This window comes from Candoia aspera, chromosome 2 (genome assembly GCF_035149785.1).
Source record: "Candoia aspera isolate rCanAsp1 chromosome 2, rCanAsp1.hap2, whole genome shotgun sequence".
Taxonomy (NCBI): Eukaryota; Metazoa; Chordata; class Lepidosauria; order Squamata; family Boidae; genus Candoia; species Candoia aspera.
Genome location: NC_086154.1, coordinates 9369334 through 9375899, shown reverse-complemented (window position 1 = coordinate 9375899; position 6566 = coordinate 9369334).

The following is a 6566-nucleotide window of genomic DNA, read 5'->3' as shown; positions in this document are numbered from 1 at the left end:
GTCGCCGCCTGGCGTCCCTCCCCCCCCCGCGCCGGGAGCTCTCTGCCTTTCCAGCCATTTTGAAGCAGGGAGAGGGGCGCCATCCGCCCGCAACGTGCTTTGGGCCGCCTCGTTTCCAGGCGGGGGGATGAGGGGCGGACGGGCTTCCCCCCTTCCCTGGGGAAGGGGATTCATCCTCCCCGCCTGGCGTCTGTCTTTCCTTTCCTTGCTTGTTTCTGTCTTGGGAAGATTGCAAGGGTTGGGGGTGGCGGGGAGGGCTGTCGATGCGGATTTATTTCTAAATGGAAAATGGGGCTTTCTCCCCGCTGAATCAGCCTTTTGACCCTGGAGGAGCCCTTGAAACGTTTTCCACGCCTCGGGGAACCCCTGCACACTCAGGCTCAAATATGGGCCAGAAGTTACAAAGTTGTTATATTCATTTCATGGGCAGGCCTGCACAGATGCATGAACAGCGTTCTTAAACTGAACATAAAGAATGAAACTTACCTCTTTAACGTGAAGTTGCCGAATTAGGGATAATTTTTTAAATAAATTGTGATCTCCCAGGGAACCTCTAGTGACCTCTCCTGGAACCCTTTTTGAGGAACCCTGGTCTATATCAGTGTTTCTCGAAGTGTGGTCTTAGGACCTCTGGGGGTCCCCAAGACCCTCTCAGGGGCCCGCAAAACCAAAATTATTTGCCAGCCTGCGTTGAAAAATAATAACTATTAAAATCCGCTCAGTTGATTGTACTGGCAGTGAATGCATCCATTTTAATTTTTTGACATGGTAAATAGTGATAAATGTAACCCATCCAAACGAAAGCTCTTTTGGGGCCCTCCATAATTTTTAAAAGCAGGAAGCGGTCCTGAGAACAAAACGTTTAAGAAAGACTGCTGTATATAAAGTGTGTTCTTCAAAATTGTGAAGCCCCAATAAGGGAACAGGTTGAATCGGCCGCTTGGTCAAGGCTGACCTGCGTTGTTGATTCATTTCATATGAAGGTGAAAGGTTCAGTCTTGATAGCTTTATTTGATTTATTTATCAATTTTATATAGCCGCCCATCTCACAAACATGACTCTCAAACTTGGGAGGCAGTGCCTTTGAACTCAGTGGAACAAACTTCTGAGCAATGATGGAGAAAATCAAGGTTATGTTTGGATTATATATATATATATATGTATATGTATATATATATATATATATATAGGGAGAGATTTTCATACTTTTGAATAAATAAACTGAACTATAAAGCTGGAGTCATAGCTGTACTTACCCCTCTTGAACTGTTGGATTTTTTGGGAATGAAATATGCATGTATTTAGGCAAAGCAGCATATTTTTATTATTATTAATAAACGTGAAATAACAGCTGCCAGTTCTTTAGCTGGAGCTGGCCTTCATTCATTCATAAAGTATTGACATAGTTTATGTGCAGATCCAAGCAGTGTGGCCTTTTGTAACTGACAGATGGAAATTTTGTCAATACACAGATTTTCTAAGTGTCCACAGCTTTTTGGCATTGTGGTATTACGTTTTACAGTATTACGGTATTATTTTGTAATAATTTGGTATTATTATTTTTATATTTTTATATTTTCATCCTCTTTTTTTTTTTGGTCATCTCAAGGCGGTGAACATACTTAATACTCCTGCCTCCTATTTTCCCCACCACAACAACCCTGTGAGGTGGGTGGGGCTGAGAGAGAGGGACTGGCCCAAGGTCACCCAGCCTGCTTTCATGCCTCAGGTGGGACTGGAACTCACAATCTCCTGGTTTCTAGGCCAGCACCTTCACCACTAGACCAACCTGGCTCGTCTTTATTAATTGACATAGTTAACAAAAAGAAAAATGCAAGCTTTTATTCAGACAATATTTTCTGAACAGTGTTAAATGGTGCTGCAATATATCATGTACATCTTTCTTTTATAATTTTGGTAAAACAGGGCAAAGATTTAAATGGATTCTGCCAAGTTTGGGCAAATATATATTTAACACTTTGTGTATGACTAAAATAAAATTTTTACTTTGTTCCTGTTGTGCCATATCCTTCTAAAATTAAGCAGTCTTACAGGAGGCATCCCTTGCATAAAACAGAAGGAGAATTCCCTTTCTAAGAGGGCATCAGCTCTCTACAATTTTCAATATATTTATTTACAAAAAGACGAATGTTTTATCATTCTAGAGAATATAAAACGAAAAGGCCTGGTTTGCTTTGTGGCATCTTCGTATAAGGCCTGGAAGGATCTGTCTTGAAACCATGAACTGCTGCTCCAGTCAGTTAGATGATTCCCAACTAGAAATATCAGTGGACTGGAATTTAATAAGAAATGTTTTTTGGTCCAGACTAAGTGTGTAGAGAGGGACTGCACTGTATGCTTACCAAGAAAGTAAGACTTAAATTCTTGGTGGACAGGTATACAAATCACTGTATTAATGGGTGTCAGCCATAGTAGACAGCCTTTTAGTCCAGATGTACATTTTGTCTGGAGAATAAGTGACTTTGTAACAGCCCTAGACCAATGTGTAAACATTCATAAATACAATGGTAAGGGAAGGTTTAAAAACCAACGTAAAATAATCTGTATAAGAGTAAATAAAAAAGAAGGGAGGTTTTTTGTGAAAGCCAACCATATTGCGTAATATTCACTGCTATCTTTTCATAGCTGCTAGATAAAAATTGACTACATTATGGGTAGCTGTGGCCCTATAGTCTGCTCAGAGACAAGAGATGCACCATCTCTATCTGGTAGTTGTTTTTTGAGGGGTCTAATTAGCATTAATACTGCAGTATAGAGCCAGTTTGGTCTAGTGGTTAAGGCAGCGGGCTAGAAACCAGGAGGCGGTGAGCTAGAAACCAGGAGGCGGTGAGTTCTAGACCCACCTTAGGCATGAGAGCCAGATGGATGACCTTGGGCCCGTCACTCTCTCACCCAAGAGCCAATCAGGCGTGGCATGAGAGTTCTAGTCCCGCCTTAGGCCTGAAAGCCAGATGGGTGACCTTGGGCCCGTCACTCTCTCACCCAAGAGCCAATCAGGCATGGTATGAGAGTTCTAGTCCCGCCTTAGGCATGAGAGCCGGCTGGGTGACCTTGGGCCAGTCCCTCTCTCTCATCCCAGCCCACCTCGCAGGGCTGTTGTTGTGGGGAAAAGATGAGGAAGGAGTATTGGGTATGTTCACCGCCTTGAGTTATTTATAAAATAATAAAGGGGGATAGAAAATAAATAACATGAACATGAAATAACATAAGAGGATGTGTTGCATTTCCTCTATACTTGGGAATCACCAGTAGAGATGATCCTGGTAACAATTCTTGGTATCTCCCATCAGTGTCAGATGAAGGCACTACATCAAGTCTGGCTAGGGCAAATACTCTGCAATGTCTGGAATCTTTTAGGGATTAGTCTTGGACAACTCCCAGAGGTGCTCTTTATATCTAACTTTCCATTGTCCCTTTTCAGTATTAAAATATTCATATATAAAATGATAAGTGTCATGAGCACTGATGGTGAGCAGGAGGGGGCCTCTATCCAGGGGGGGAAACGCATGCGTAGTAGTGAGGAATTAAGCAGCCATTCAAAGAGACACAGATCAGACCCGCCTTGACTTTGGGGGTTTATCTGTCTGGGTTTTTCCCACGCTTCTTCGGTTTGTTAGGATTTTCTGTCTTATGTAGCAGTAATAAACACTAGAGACCTATTCCTCGTCTCGGCGTGATTCCTGGCTGTTAGGACAATAAGTGTACGTTTAATAAATCTCACTACTGAAAAACTAAAAGTAGTTCTTACTGTCTGGCAGAAGGAGGAAAGTTTTCTACCGTAGAAATTTTGCCTTCCAAGAAGGGCTTTTTTAAAAGTACAGATCTTCTTATGGACACTTTTACAGTGTTATTGGTTATCGTAAATCCTACAGTTAAATCTCCGAACTGCATGTCTTAAAGCAATTCATGGAGGGGGAAAAAAAATCAGACAAGCCAACTTTGTCCATGTTTGGGATGTAATCTTGGACACTTAGAGTTATTACTTGCAACCCTCACCCACTCCCAGGTACCAAAAGGTCACTGAACTCTGCTTATTGTCTGTTCGACTAAAATTAGTACAATTTTAGGGGAAAAAATGGAAAGCTGCTTCCTATTTTAACACAATACCCTAATGACAAGCAGATTTCATGGATGCTTCATAGACCAACTCTGGAAAACAACAATTGTCATCCTAAACTCACTTTCCTTGGAGGATTAATGATCCCCTCAAATGTAAAGAATTTTTGGAGATGCTCTGAGTATCTGTGGTGTATATGGTTCAAGGTACAAAAATTATCAAAAGCCCCCCAGCAGATATTTGCTCTGTGAAAATAAAGTTTTTAATTTCAAAACAGAAAAATTTGGATCGTCTGTGTATATCAAAACCGGAATGAATTTCCTGGAAGTGAAGGTATCTCCATAAGAATTGCTCTAAGACAGGCAGTTTGGAGTTTACCCCTTTTTAAAATGGTGCTACATTATATTTTCAGGGAAGAATATGCAGCAAGGCTTCTTGAACTTTACAAAAACACATCTCTAAAAGGGAGCCAGTTGGGTCTAGTGGTGAAGGCAACAGGCTAGAAACCAGGAGACGGTGAGTTCTAGTCCCGCCTGAGGCCTGAAAGCTGGCTGGGTGACCTTGGGCCAGTCACACACACTCAGCCCAAGACCCAATCAGGCGTGGTAGGAGAGTTCTAGTCCCGCCTAAGGCCTGAAAGCTGGCTGGGTGACCTTGGGCCGGTCACACACACACAGCCCAAGACCCAATCAGGCGTGGTAGGAGAGTTCTAGTCCCGCCTTGGGCTTGAAAGCCAGCTGGGTGACCTTGGGCCAGTCCCTCTCTCTCACCCCAACTCGCCTCACAGGGTTGTTGTGGGGAGAATAGGAGGAGGAGGAGTGTTGGGTATGTTCCCCTCCTTGAGTTATTTATAAAGATAATAAAGGCGAGATTAAAAAAATCTAAAAAAAATCAATGAATCTGTGATGCTTTCACTTTGAATACTTAACAAGGGTAGTAAAGTGATGTGGTAATAAAGTGTGATGTCATGCGACTGCATCACTTAGCAACAGCGGGCCCTGTTGCCATCAATGAGTGAGGGCCTCACGTGGCTGCGACTTGCGATCTCCTGCCGGCTCCCAACAAGCAAAGTTGATGGGGAAGCCGGCGGGAAGTTGCAAGTCCCAGTCACGACGAGTTTTTCCTCGGGCAGCTTGCAAACATGCCGGCAGGCGGGTGAGCAGTATGGAGTGCAACTGGGCAGGGGAGAGGGGGAGAGGAGCGCAAGGCACAAGTGTGGTGGAGACGGTATATGGCGGGGCATGAATGCAAGGCCTGGGGGTGCGTGAGGCAGTGCGAGTGCAGCAGGCCTGGGGGTGCGCAGGGCCAGGCAGGCGGCTGAGTGCCAGATTGGGGCCTGCACTTGCCCTGCCACCAGGGGGTTCCTTGGGAGAAAAAGTAGCTGGAGTGGGAGCGACTTGTCAGAGCAACTTGCCACCTTCCCTGCTGGTTTCCCCATTGACTTTGCTTGTGGGAAGCCAGCAGGGAAAGGCGCAAATGGCAATCATGTGACCGTGGGACCCTGCAACTGTGGTAAGTTTGAGCCAGTTGCCAGGCGCCCGGATCACAATCACATGACCGTGGGGACACTGCGACGGGTGCAACTTCAAGGACCAGTCATAAGTTCCCCCCATTCAGCACCATCATAACTTCAAATGGTCGCTGAATGAGTGGTCAGTAAGTGAGGACTGCCTGTAAATGTATCAACTTCATTGGAGCTAAGGTTGGGCAAGATAATACATGCACCGCTTACATAGTTGCATTTTAATCTCTATGGTGAATATATCGATGATAGCACTTTGCAACTTTGTAAAATTAAATGGGCAAAATGCAGAAGTTTCTTGAGATTTATACAGTTACCCCAGAGACTGTGGGTATGTCACAACACACCACCTCAGCAGCGATCCAGAGTATCGATCAATCACCAATCATAGTTTGGTGTCAGGGGATCATTCCATTCTGCAGAAATAAGAGTTTGGACCACTTCAGCTATGTTTAGAAACCCCCAGTCCTCAAAATATATTACTTCAGTCGGAGCCAGTTACAAAAATTGACATGCTTGCTGCAAGGGCAGGTTTTAACGCATCAGTTTCAACATTTTGGGAAATTGGCAGAGATAATTTTTTTTAAAAGGTTCTGAAATGAAGTTCTGTATTAGAAATAACGGGGAAAATGCAAGGTATATATAAAATTACAATATGGGTGCCTCTGCTAAGAAAAGAAAAAGCTGATCTTTGTGAAGTTCAGAAGTCCAAGCTTCGCATCATCCACTCACTTAGCTTCGAGTCGTCTTAGTAAACATACGGTAGGGGAGCAGTCAGGTTCGCTATGTTTTTAATTAAATGTACATATAAATTGAAGGAAATAATCAGTAGCTTTTGTCCTGGCCCAACCTGTTTTTTAGAATGCATCCCCAACATGCCATGGTTAAGGGCACCCCAGACATCACCATTATTGTTATTATTACTGTATATTGATTTATATTATTGATTTTATTTTTGGTATTCTT